The sequence below is a fragment of the Sapajus apella genome, unplaced genomic scaffold, assembly GCF_009761245.1.
Source record: "Sapajus apella isolate SASKATOON/1434 unplaced genomic scaffold, GSC_monkey_1.0 scaffold95, whole genome shotgun sequence".
NCBI lineage: Eukaryota > Metazoa > Chordata > Mammalia > Primates > Cebidae > Sapajus > Sapajus apella.
In genome coordinates, this window is record NW_022437035.1 from 2,701,262 (window position 1) to 2,715,529 (window position 14,268).

The 14,268-nt window shown below is 43.7% G+C and overlaps 1 protein-coding gene across 5 annotated transcripts in view; it reads left to right on the top strand.

Annotated features, from left to right (window-relative positions):
- SEZ6L (seizure related 6 homolog like) overlaps positions 1-14,268 on the top strand; it is a 214,851-nt gene that overhangs the window by 2,209 nt on the left and 198,374 nt on the right. The window lies entirely within an intron of this gene.

Below are 14,268 nucleotides of genomic sequence, written 5' to 3' on the forward strand. Positions count from 1 at the left end.
CTAGCCAGAATATTTTTTTAATTAACTTCAGGTCACCACCAAATTAAAGTCAAGTGATGTGCTACTTCAGAAAGCTCATTAATAACTGTGTGGTTCTGACTCTGAGTCATAAGGAGGGAGCGAAATTGACCAATGAGCATTGCCAAGTCTGGTGGTGCATTTGGAGACAATTGACCTTCCGCAATAAAATCTATTTTTAATATACATCCCAACATCCACTAATGTCAGATGGAGAACCGTTCACCTAACTCAGTGTTGCAAACTAGTTCTTCTGTTTGCGGTGGAGCGAGGGGATTTGTAAATACTCGAAAGGGACTTGTTGCTACATTCTTATGCAGGTCACGTGGTTTTCTGGGCCATTCCGCCGTAAGGCATGAATAAGTATGAAGTATAACTTGTTTTTGAAGAGGCTCCTTATTGTCTAAGATACGCACATGGGGAATAATTGTAACTACGTGCTAAGACTGCAGAGCCTGAGTATAATTTCTTTTCTTTTCCTCTTGAATTAATAAGGCAAATTCGGTATTGCTCAATAAGACTCAAATTTGCTGCTTCCCCAGTCTCTAACGTGTGTTGTTGTTAGATTCACTTAAAGACTATTTTCATTATGGATTGGCATTATTTTCCATAGAGTTTTGCCCATTCCTGCCAGGGGCCACCTTATCTAAGCTTGAGGGATTCTTCTTGTGTTCATATAGCTCAGTTGGGTATTACAAAAATAATGGTACATTCCTTTCCTTCCCCTTCCAAGGCAAAGGGATATTTTCTGATAAGAGTGGCTTGTTTTCTTATTTTTGCTTACAAGTCCATTCCTCCAAGCTGTTCAAATGGGCTCAATTTCCTGGCCCTCCTGTTCTGTCCAGAGACAATTTCTGCAACACAACCACTGTGTATACCTCCACTAGGGGCGCTCCAGGCTACAGTTAGTGTCTAAGGGCAGAAGAGAGGGGAATTCTGACCTGTGGACCCACCAGGTGTGTGTAACGCCAAAGGTCAGCAGAACGGAGCTCCTCTCAGCCTGGAGGGCTTGCCACCATCTCTCCTCTCCCTCTTTCTGCTTACTACATTTGATTCCTCTTTCTCAAAGGAAAAGTATCAGTCACTCTTGATGCATGCAGTGAAAAAGAGAAAGAAAAGGTAAAAGAAAGCCAGGAGAGTGCTCCAAAGAAAGCGTCGATCCAACTGCCATCTTTGTATTTTTTGTAGTTTCTTTCATGAAGCCAAATTGCAAAACATCCCAGTGGCAAGGCTGTTCCGGGGAGTTTGACCGAGCTGGGTACTGGAATTTGATTTATAAAGTTCAGGAAAAAAAGTGTAGCTCTATAATTAGAGTGACCTGGGTCCTCAGACCAGCTCCATGGTTTACTAATGCATGGCCTTCAGCAGAACTGTCTGCTCTGAACTTCCATTTCGCCATCTGAGGAATGGGGGCAGGGGAAGGAGGACTGATGATACCAGCCTGGAAGGGTGGTTGCAGGGATTACATAATGCATGAAAAAGCAGGTGGCACAGAGTAGGCGCCAAAGGGCAAACTGCTCCTATTAGTAGACACCAAGAAAACAAATCTTTGTGATTGGCATGAAGCAGATGTTGGTGTAAATATTGGGACAATTCAGGCTAAAGTAGAAAGGGGTGGAAGGAGGATAGTGAGTAGCCCCAGTTACCTGTATTCTCACCTTTGGCAGACGAGAATTTGACACTGTCTGGTGTGGACACCCTTCCCTTCCAAATTCTCATGCTGCTTCTTTGTGAACCTCAATCTTACCATCAGAAATCAGAGTTCAATGGTGCTAGAGATCCAGCAGATGTAGGATAGCAGGCTAACGGTTGGAAAGAAGACGTAAGAAGCAAGTCTTCCAGAAGAACACATTTTCCCTTTCATTCATTCATTTGCATTTACTGAGCACTTCCTATGTGTCTTAGTTCAGCCTCTGTAACACAAATGCCGTAGAAAGGGTGGCTTAAACAACAGAAATTTTTTTCTCACATTTCTGGAGGCTGGAAAGTCCAAGTTCAGTGTGCCAGCATACTCAGTATCTGGTGAGTGTCTATCATCTCTCTTTCTGCTTTGCAGCCAGCCACTTTCTACCTGAATTCTCATATGGCCAAGAGGGACAGAGAGCCCTGGTCTCCTCATCTTAGAAGGGAACTAATCCTTTTCGTGGGGGCCCCATCTTTATGACTTCATTTTAACCTAATTACTTCCCAAAGGCTCTGCCTCCAATGTCATTACATTGGGGATAAGGCCTTGATTTAGGGGGGACATAGACATTCGATCTATAGCACTATGCATGTGGTAGATCTTGTATTGGGTGCTGGAGTACTATAATATGATAAAGCTCCTGCCCCAGTAATGGCAGCCTAGCAAAGACATCTGCAGGCAAACTACTATCGTTCATGCCATGTGGTAAGTGCTTTGGTGGGGGGATATCAGAGATCTGTGGGACCTCACATGGATGTGTTTAATTCTCACCAGGGGTGGTCAGTGAAGGCTTCCTGGAGCGGGTAGCATTTAAACTGGCCCTGAAGGGGATGTGACAGGTACCAGCAGCCAGAGGAGAAATTTCTACAGTAGGGTAGGGAGAATCCTGAAGGCTTCACTCTCAGAACACATCACACCCCCGCGGAATTGGAGAGAGGAAACAGAGGAGCGAGTGGGAGGAGAAAGTAGGCAGGTGCACATGCTCACGCTCAAAAAAAAGATGATCTGTCGGACCTACTTGTCCTCCCTGCTCTCCCCTGAACTTCCCGGGCTGGGTAGATGCGAGCTGGAACAAAGGACTGTGAGCCGCGGTGTTCGCTATTGTCCACTAGAGGTTGTGATGACACCGAAGGAATCTTCTCAGAAGGCAGCTGCAGAGTATAGACAGCATCACACAGCCCTGGGTAAACACTGCTTTAGAGGATTTGCATGTTTGCATAATCCTCTGGTTACCGTAGTTCCTTAGAAGCAGCCCTTTGTTGGCTGTGACAGTAGGGAGCAGGGCAGGGAATAGGACTGCTTTGAGGAGAGGGTAGAAAGATGGTGAGTAGGGAGGGGGTCAGTGGACACACCAGATGTAATTTACTAGGACACGCCAGGGACTGAGTCTAAGCAATGCAAACAGCATTTATTGAGTGTTGATGTTGTTCCAAGCCTTATCACGAGTGGTTTATGTAGATATGTGCAGAGAATCCCCATGGTAGGCCCATGAGAGGGATGCAGTTGTTACCTCTGTTGTATGGACTGAGGAAACTGAGGCACTGAGAGGTTAAGCAAGGTGCCTGGCATCACAAAGTGAAGAAAGGGATTGAAGTCCAGCCTCAACCCTAGACTGGCGTCATAATTGTAACATCAAGTCCCACTACTACCTTTTAGATCCTGCGTTCCCCCGAAGACCACGTGGAGATTCTGCTGGTTCACAGGAAGGGATGATGTGTGTTTGCCAGATGCACATGAGATGTGTACTCAATACGTGTCACAGTCCCTGACACACACAGCAAGCATTTAAGTAAAGCTGGTCAAACTGAAGTAAGTCATAAGGTAAAACAGGTTACAATTTTACGTATGGGTGATTAATTCACAATCAGTATAGTTAGTGAGCATTTACTATATCTCAGGCACTTACATTGGTTATTTTAACTAATTATAACAATATCATTTCATTTTATAGATGAGGAAACCAAGGCCTAGAGAAGCTGAGCTAAGGTTTAAATCCAGGTAGCCTGACTGCTTAAACATGGTGCCTTCCAAGCTGGGTCCTTCTGTATTTCTAAATGAAATGTGTGAGAAAGACCCTTTCGCCATTAATGTGAAGTCAGTCTGGATGGGTGAGTGCACTAAACTCCAAAGACTGTCAGGACAGAGACCAAAACCAACCCTCAGTAGTTACCAACAAAGATGAACATAGGGATGATTCTTCCCAGTCAAGGAAAGGAGAAGATCTCATAAAAAAAGAGTGAACTAGACTGCTCACTCCCTTTTCATTGATTCATTGGTTGGCAATTGTTTTCAATTTCTCGAGTGTCCAGGTCACCCAACCGTTAATAAATAGCTCACGTTGTATAAAATTGGTTTCTGTAAGCCCCTAAATTCAGAACCTAAGCTAAACCATTTCCTATCTATGAGCCTCAATTTTTCCTTCCATAAAATGGATCACAATAGTCACTATCACATTCATAAAGCTGTCCCTAAGATGGGACGAGAGAGTTAAGATGCTTTGCACAGACCAAGAAATCAAGCCTTGGGCAAGTAAGTGCTGGCATGGAAGGCTGAAGATCTCAAACACCCCCATGTGCTTCTTCCTGGGCTTGTAGCCAGCGTTATAGCAAATATAACACTGCTATTTGCCATTTATTGTGGACCTACTCTGTGCCAGGGGGCTGTCCTTGTGTTTATCCTGTATTCACTTATTTAATCCTCACCTGATCCTATCAGGTGATATGATGAACTAGATCTTACAGATAAGACAACTGAGTCAGAAAGGTACAAGCACTTGCTCAGGGTCTCATGGGCAATGAGCGGCAGAGTCGGGACTCAACCCCAGAACTTTTTGATTCCAAAGCCCAGGCTTGTTCTAGATACTAGGGCAGGAAGATACAGGTATCACATGGCACAGAGCAAAATGGAAATGGAGAGCCGATGCAAGCTTGGAAATCAAGGTGATTTGACAGGACTCCGGGAGGGGAGATTTCTCATCCAGTGGCAAATGCCAGGTGTCCCAAGTCAGCTTGCCAAGATGGAAGGCAGTTTATCCCAGCCTCCTTCATACCTACTTTGATGGCTTCTGCGTGAGCCATATTTTCATCTTACTCATGCTATTCCTGCAGCCTGGACTGTCATGCTAGAGAATGACAACCATCCTAGCTGGCTGTATAGAGAGGACTAGGTTAAATTCCCAACTGGCTGATTTTAACAATACGATCTTGAGCTATTCGCTTTAGTTCTCCAGGCCTGCTTTGGCCTGATATATAAATGAGATGGTTGTATTTACATTGCAAGATGGTTAAAGCTTGTCAATGTATGTGGATATGTGATATGCCTAACTCATTGCAAGCACTCAATAAATATTTGCCATTATTGCTGTACTGTTAACCTGGTGAACTTCTATTCATCCTTCAGAACCCAGTCTTTAATTCCCCTTTCTTTGAAGTCCTCTCTTGCTTCTCTCCCCTCTATGCCAGTCGTGAATGATTCTCTTGGCTCCTTATCACATTTTATCTCTCTACTATGGATAATTCACACACTGACAATGCACGAGTTGCCAATTTATGTAATTCCCTCCCCCTAAACAATGAACTCTGAGAAAACCTCAACTGAATCTTACTCTTTCACATGTCCCTTAGTTTGTATCTAATCCAGTATAAGTTCTCAACCACTTATATTAAATTACTTTTCACCTTAATCTTAGTTATGGGGAGATGAAGTTAGAGTCCTGGCGTCTGAATTTAATTCCTGACTCTCCTGTCTTGTGTCGTCTTAGGCAGGCTGTATAAGCCTTGATTTTTTTATCTGAAAAATGGGAATAATAATAGTGTCCAACTTCATAGGGTTGCTCTGGAGGAAAATCAATGAGATAATAGATGTGAAATCACTAAGTAACTCCATGAAAAAGGAGGAGGAGAAAGAAAAATTAAAAGATGAAGAAGGAGAGAAATACACTTTGTAAAAAGAAAAAAAAACCTTTCTGCAAACACAAAAACCGCAAGATAGGCCATTCATCGGGCACTCACTGAAGCAATCTTTCTTTCCAAAGGAAATATTGGATGCAATTATTCACCTGTGCTTAATCTCATTTCAAAGCAGAAACCTCCTGGACACCCTACTGCTTACTGTCGAACCTGCCTTCTCTTAGGTCTCTGGCAGCTTCATAAACAGCAAATGCCCAGCTGAAAACTGGGACAGTATAGCAAAGTGAATAAAAACCCAGGATCTAGAGTCAGAGCAATCTGAATTTAAGTCTGTTGCTTCTTAATAGATGTGTATCCTTAGGCAAGTCACTTTGTCACCTTGAGCTGGCATTGGGCCTTGCATAGGAGTGAGGGTCTATGCTCTGCCCATTTCTCAGGGAAAATATGATGTGGGAGGGAGGGTGGTATAGTTAGAATAAGCCTCCTTGGTATCTGTAATATTAATCAAATTCTAGCAATTATTTAGAAGTCTTATCTGCCTCAGTCTTCTCCCTGATATTTACATTTTTAACTGAAGAAAGAGACCCAGAGACAAGAAAGGACTGACTCAAAGTCCCAACTATAAGTGGCAGAGCCAGGACTTGAACTCCTCACTCCTTTCATCTGGCTCCCATTCTAAAGTGACTTCCATTTACTTTTAAGAAAAATGGAATTCCTACCAGCCTCAAGTATATGTCCTGAGACTCAAGGAGTGTGGCAATGGAAGCTGTGAGAGTATGTTTTCGGTAAACCACTAGCAGCTATTACCCACATGGGACATTTATGTTATGTGGCCTTGGAAGACTGACTGCAGTCTTTTGGTTGATGTGGAAATCAAGCCATAGCTCCCTCCCCTGCTGACTTGGCACCTGAATCTTCAAGGCACCAGCAGATAAGCTTGCACCTGGGAATAGTGCCATCCAAGCAGATGGCTTGGGTCAAGCAAGCAAGAGTTAAATAATGAGGCTCAAGGAGACCCAGGGCCCAGGCCAGGCACCTCTCCTAGGCTTCCTTACTCTCACCATGGGTCATGGATGGTGGCTGATTGAGAAACCCACTAGGGACCAGCAGTGTGGAGAGCAGGGAAGGATTGAGTGAGGCATAACTAACATAGTTGGTGCCATCCTCGAGCAAGTCATGGACACTGGGGATGTTTTGGGGCTGGAGATTAGAACAAGGTAGGTGGATACAGTATAGTTCCTGAGGTTTGGACCTCAGGACAAGTCTTAGTGGTTGTAAGCCTCTGGGTGTCAGATTCCTCGTCCAGTCTCACCTATGCCCAGTTCAGCTTAGCATCATAAATTGGTGAGTTCACATTGCTAAAATGGAATGGGCTTTCTTAAAAGCCGTACACTATAGTAAAAAACACAGGCCAACATGATAGAACCCCGTCTCTACTAAAAATACAAAAAATTAGCTGGGCGTGGCGGCAAGCACCTCTAATCCCAGCTACTTGGGAGGCTGAGGCAGGAGAATCACTTGAACCTGGGAAGTGGAGGTTGCAGTGAGCCGAGATCGCGCCATTGCACTCCAGCCCAGGTAACAGTGTGAGACTCCATCTCCAAGAAAAACAGACTCTGGAGTCCAGGAGATATGGGTTCCAACCTAATGATGTGATCTTGAACAAGTCACTTAACTCTGAGATGACGGGAGTGGGTGGGAGTGACGAGGATGAGGAGGAGAATGACAAGCTACTGTTGTTATTGATGGACTGAGCTGATTTTCAGCTCAGTGATGGGTTCCAAGAGATGAAACAGTATATTCTAATGTGATTTTTGTTGTATAGTGCTATGATTGGAGTATTTGTGTCCCCTCCCCTGACACCAGTGTATATATTGAAATCCTAACCCCTCTGATGATGGTATTAGCAGATGGGGCTTTGGGGAAGTGATTAGGTCATGACAGTAGAGGTCCCATGAATGGAATAAGTGCTCTTATAAAAGAGGCCTGAGGCCAGGTGTGGAGGCTTGTGCCTGTAATCCCAACACTTTGGGAGGCTGAGGCAGGAGGATCACTTGAGGCCAGGAGCTCTAGACCAGCTTGGGCAACATAGCAAGATCCTACCTCTACAGAAAATTCTAAAAATTAGCCAGGCATGGTGGCATATGCCTATAGTCCTAGCTTCTCAGGAGGCTGAGATGGGGTGATCTACTGCAGCCCAGGAGTTCAAGACTGCAATGAGCTATGACTGCACCACTGCACCCCAGCCTGGGTGACAGAAAGACCCTGTATCTTTAAAAAAAAAAAAGGAGAGACACACCTCACCCCTTTCACCATGAGAAGTGGAGATATGGAATCAAGAAGCTGTGATATATAGGAAACTGGTCCTCACCAGACTCTGAATCTGCCAGCTCATAGATCTTCCCAGTCTCCGGAACTGTGAGGAATAATGTCCTGTGTTTATAAACCATCCAGTTGATGGTATTTTGTTATAGAAGCCAAAAAGGGACTAAGGCATTTAGAACAAAGACTCATTCAAGAGGGCTGAAGAATAAGGTTTGCTCTAAGGATACTGCAAATGTTGAGCCAAGAACATTCCAGGACTCTCTCCACTTCTCTCTTGCATACATCTGCTTCTCCCCACGCAGCTGTTGGTTCTGGCTTCCTCTCTGTTGCCTAATTCCTTCTGCTCACTCACCACAGATCTCTCTCATCACCTCCACTTACCCATTCACTATTATGGCTTCTTCAGCATAAGCACTACATCTGCACCATCTAATATGATAGCTGTGAACCACATGTAGCTATTTGAATTTAAATTAATTAAAATTACTTTGAATTGAAAATTGAGTTCCTCTCTCCCACTAGCCATGTTTCAAGTGCTCAGTAGCTATGTGTGGCTCATGGCCACCATGTTGGACAGCACAGAGAGAGCACAAATGGTTTTTGCCCAGTCCCTTGCACTGGGCAACTGGGCAATAGGTTGGCTTTTTATACTTAATCCAGTTATCTGTGACTGGTATGGGAAGCATGCCGTGTGACACCAAACCATACCTTGGGGTAGAGCAATCACCACTGATGACATCTTACACACTTTCACTGCTGTCCTTGGTAGTTGCTTCCCAACTCTTCTTATTTCTAGGATGTGGCTCTGCAACCGTTTTGCAGGTAAGACACATATTTGTCAAGCTGTGTCCTCTCTGATAATCACATCCAAGAAAACTGGGAAGAATCCTATCATCATTGTAACTGTCTGTTGACTTGTCTCTCTCTGTGCTGTACAATGAGATTTTCGGGGTTAGGAGTTGGCTCATTATCACTCTATTCGTAGCTATTCTGTTGAATAAATGAGTGAATGGATGAATCAATGAATGAATGACATGCAGTCTTCAGCTACTACCCAAAGTGTTTGGACGTAGAACGCAAACACCTTTGCAAAAAATGAGCAGTCTTCACATTATTTGGGTAAGCTTGACTTAAGGAAAATTAATTCAGGGTAGGAGTTGAGAAGGAGAGAGAGCAAGAAAAGAGGGAGCATCATAAACTGGTGTGTTTAGGCATTTAAAGGTGATGCAGCCTTTGAAAATCAGGTTGGAGTGGAAAATGAAGAGAAGCCTCAAGGTGGAGTTCCAGAAGGTCTCCTCTTTTCCCATGAGAGAGTCATCTGGAATGGTGACAGTGCATTTAAGAGCAATAACGGAGGTCAACAGGAACACAGAATGTGTTTTTCAATCATGAGTCTCCATGTATGGTTTTGGTAACCACTTTTCTACAAAGTTTTAATATTATGGAAACAGGGAGAGGAGGTGTTTAGAACAATGTACTCTGAGTGAGGATTCTGAATGGGGGACTCAGCCCAGGTCCTAATCTCAGGATTAGGACTGAGACAGGACTGAGTCTGGATCCCAACTCTGCCCGTTCTGTGTTGTGTCATGCTGGAGGAAAGCATTGAACCTCCTCAAGCCTCAGTTTCCACCTGCAAAAAGAGACTAGAATTCTTCTCTTGCTTCTCTCTGCAGAATGGACAGAGAGAATGTAATGCATGTGGTTACCATCCTGCACAACTCCAGAGGGAGCTATTTATACCACAGAGTATGTGAATGGTACGCCCTGGAATTAAGCAGTGCACAACCTATGCTGCCATGTGTGGCCGCCCGGAATATGGAAGTGCACCCCCGAACTATAAATCAATTGGCAGAGGAAGAAGGACAGAGCTCCCAAGACTTCTCATTCCCTAAGGACTTCTGATCAGGCCTCCTCCTTCTATGCTCCTTTAAAAGCAGGTTTAACAGAGTGGAAAGCTAATTTGGGGCCAATCACCTTGGAAATTAATGTAAAATATGTGGAATCAAGCCTAGTTTTCCAGGGCTTCAGGAAAGGAAATTTGCCTAATTTATGGCATAAATAAAAAATGATATGTTAGGTTAATTTGCATACTTTAACTTCAGTTGGGGTTCAAAGCAAAGTTTTTTTTGTTGTTGCTTTTTGTAGTTGTTGGGGTTTTTTTTGTTTTTTTTTTTTTTTTGAGACGGAGTTTCGCTCTTGTTACCCAGGCTGGAGTGCAATGGCGCGATCTCGGCTCACCGCAACCTCCGCCTCCTGGGTTCAGGCAATTCTCCTGCCTCAGCCTCCCGAGTAGCCGGGATTACAGGCACGCACCACCATGCCCAGCTAATGTTTTATATTTTTAGCAGAGACAGGGTTTCACCATGTTGACCAGGATGGTCTCGATCTCTTGACCTCGTGATCCACCCGCCTCGGCCTCCCAAAGTGCCGGGATTACAGGCGTGAGCCACCGCGCCCGGCCTGTAGTTGTGGTTTTTAGAGAAACAACTTGTTAATCCAAATGCATAAGCTTGAATAAGTTACTTAACCTCTCTAGGCCTCGATTTCCTCAACTGTGAAATGAAAATGATAAATGGACTTATATTCTGGGTTTGTGGTGAGGAGTTATGAGCTGACCCCATAAAACTTGTAGAATAGTGGCCAGAATGTAGCAGAAGCTCAATAATTATAGTACTATATGTAATATATTACAACATATATCATCATCGTTAAGTAAGCAGTGTATCTGGTCCACTTGATATTACAAGAAATTCTAAAAGACACATATCATTGTGTACTCACATGAAGTTATTTTGAACTCAGGACCTAGAATTGTGCTAGAACACAGCAAGAGCTCAGTCATGAGATGCATGGCTGCCTTACAATCATTATTAATCACTGCCCCACAGGTGCATGTGTTTGAAAGCCTTTCTCCCCTCTAGACTGAGGTCCCTCCAAGGCAGGGACTGCTTTATCTCCCTCCCAATCCCCACTTCTCAACACTACATCTCCCAGATAGTAGAAACTGAATAAGTGTAGACATGTTGAATGAATACATGCTGAAGTGTCATTGTTCTTAATTAGTATGCAAGAAATGCTTCTTATTAGCATGCATATGAATGAATGGCTGTCTTCCTCGCAGACTAGAAACTCCTCACATCTAGGTCATCAACTTTTGGCTCAATGCATGGCATATCAGGTAGTCAGCACGTGCTCATTGGGTGTATGATGGTGGCCAAGACCTCAGAATTTAAGGTCCAAGGCCTGAATCTGCTGGGATGCATCCCAGCTTTATCATCTACTGGCGGCAGAACTTTCAGCAAAATATTTGTGCTTTATGGAAATAACACGTGCAAGGAAAATAACTGTACCTTTTTCATTGAGTTGATGTGAGACAGAAATAAGGAATTTTCGATGAAGAGCTTAGCACAGTGCCTAATTTGACACACAAATTAGGCACTCAATATAGATACTACTGCGAATAAATGAATGCATGACCCTTCCCAAGTGTCTTGATACAGGAAAGTGGCCTTGTTCTGTGTATAATAACCAGCTAGAACAGAATTCACAATTTTGTAATCCCCACAGAGAAAACATTCCGTGAGAATTCAAAGAGGAGCATTGACTTGACGACAACCACATCTATGCGCTCCTTCCCAATTTAAGGGATGTTATTATCTCATTTAATAAATGGAGGTTTTAAGCAGAAGGCAGGGGGCCAAGTGAGTAAATCCATCATTCTCTGGATGCTATTTATAATCAAGGTTTATCTCAGATCAGCCGCAGAACCCTGGAGGAGGTTACATGGGTGTGGCCCATCTGACAGAAGCCTCTCTGCCTGTGAATGAATGACATCAGGAGCAACTTCTTAGCAAGGGGCTTCCAGAGAGCAGCACTTGTGTCTCTACCAGATTCCTTCCCTGTTTCTAAAAACAGCAGACCCCTGGGAAGGCTGAGAGGGAAGCAAACTCCTATAATGCACTAGAATCCCTATTAATGGCTTCATTTACAGAATCTTGCTTAATTATTACCAGAACCTTCAAAGGTGCCTGACAGCCATTTGATTAAACATAAGGAAGCTGAGGTCAGCTGGCCAAACAGTGCTGGAGTTATGATTCATTCATTCTTTCACCCAAGACCTACTTTCTGTTTATTTTAGACATTCTGCTCTGTACCAAGCACTTGATAGGTACCAGGGATACAGAGAGAAACAAAACATAACCTTGCTCTCAAGAACTTATCTAACCATTCTTCAAACTCAGGTATGGCTCACAGGTGCAAGTTCTTATCTTCTATTCTCTCCTCACTTCTATATTGCCCTGCTGACTTCCAGGCAGGAGGCAACTTTCTCCAGGAGACCAGGGTTGGGAGCCAGGAATTCCTGGGACCACTGCCTATAGCCCTAGTTGCTATCTAAACAAAGCAAGCTTGTTTGGTCTTCCCTAACTTCAACAAGAAAAAAAAAATCTAGTCGGATGTTCCTTTAATGGGTGAAATAAATGTGTCACTTTAAGAGAACCTCCAATAAGCATCCCAGACTTTACAGAGGCAGAGGAGAACTCCAACAGCGCCTGCTGAGACCGACGTTACTGACTTCAATTATCGCAACAATATGTTAGCAGTTACTTCTTTTGTGAATGTGGGAAAATATATCCTGAGCAGAACTGCAGAGAATTATATAGATGCAGCTGAGCGTGTGTATAGATATAAATAATATGCACACTATTTCCATGAAGCATAAACTTGGACAATCAGTTAATGAGGTTTGGCCAAAACCAAATTAATTCCTCTGGGTCCTGGGATAGTTTTATTCTAAGTAATAATAAAAATAAATAGTCATTTCCTATGCTTGGCACATGGCAGAGGATACCCATTATTGCATTTGACTGTCAAAAACAACTCTGAGGACCTAGTACTATGGAAAATTAGTTCTATTTTTCAGCAAACTGACGGTCAGAGAGACTGCACTACGGAACAGGACCTCAGTTTTTATTTATCCTCACATTGACATTTTTGAAGAGCACAGACCCGTTGTTTTCTAGGATGATCCTCAATGAAAGCATATAGACTTTTGGTTCTTACAGAATGTCAACATGCAGTCCGTATTGGACTGTAACTTGTATTTCTCCTTCTTGGGCCTCTTTGCCAAGAATGAAACAAGGCTTAGAATTTCCCCAAGTCAGGCTGTCTTCACTGATTCCCTCTACCTCAGTGTCTAGTACCAAGAGAGGGTACCCCAAACACCATTATGGGATCCCTAACTAGAAGCCTGCCTCCCTCCCCGCCCCACTTCTCCTGCCGGCACCAGGCACGTACCCTTTCTATAGTAACAAGCCTGCTCTATTCTTACTCTTTGTTTTGTATCTCTCTTTCCCACTTGGCCATGGGAAATTCAGAATCTGATTCACTGATTCAACCCCAAGAAGCAAATATTTAATGAATATCTACTTTGTAGGCTCTGCTGTAGGTCCTGGAACAGAACTTGATAGTACCAACCCTCAAGAAATGTATGTTCCCTGTGATCTTTCATTCATTTACTGGCCCAAAACATTCATTCATTTATTCAGTAAATATCCATTAATATTTTGTGTGCGGGGCTGCATACCCCAAAGCATGCAGATCGTTCAGTGTTTGCATAATGGGGTAGAAACGATGGCTAGGCTTATTAATCTCTGATAGAGGCCAGGTGCCATGGCTCATGCCTGTAATCCCAGCACTTTGGGAGGCCAAGGCAAGTGGATCACCTGAGGTCAGGAGTTTGAGACCAGCCTGGACAACTTGGTGAAACTTCATCTCTACTAAAAATACAAAAATTAGCCAGTTGTGGAGACACACACCTGTAGTCCCAGCTACTCAGGAGGCTGAGGCAGGAGAATTGCTTGAACCTGGGAAATAGAGGCTGCAGTGAACCGAGATCGCACCACTACACTACAGACTGGGCAACAGAGCAAGATTCCATCCCCATTAAAAAAAAAAAAAAAAGAAAGAAAGGAAAGAAAATCTGTGATAGTAAACAATATTAAGTGCTTCCAATGAACTTCAGACATTCTAATGGACACTACGTATGCAAAGGGATTAAAGCCAGCTGGGGGATTCTGAGTGCATCTAGAACCTCAAAGAGAATGGGAATCCCTCTGTCACACTGCCCCTGGGGGCACTAGACACAGCCAGACATCTTGATCTGACACACAATTTCTTGTCATAAATTAGCAGAAAGACCACCCAATAAGAGTCAGAGACTGAGTTCTGGAGATGACACGGTTGCCAAAAATGTGCTGTGTGACCTTGGGCCCATTTCTGTCCCTCTCTGGTCCTTAGTTTCTCCATCTCTAAATTTAGTGGCCGGGGCTGAAT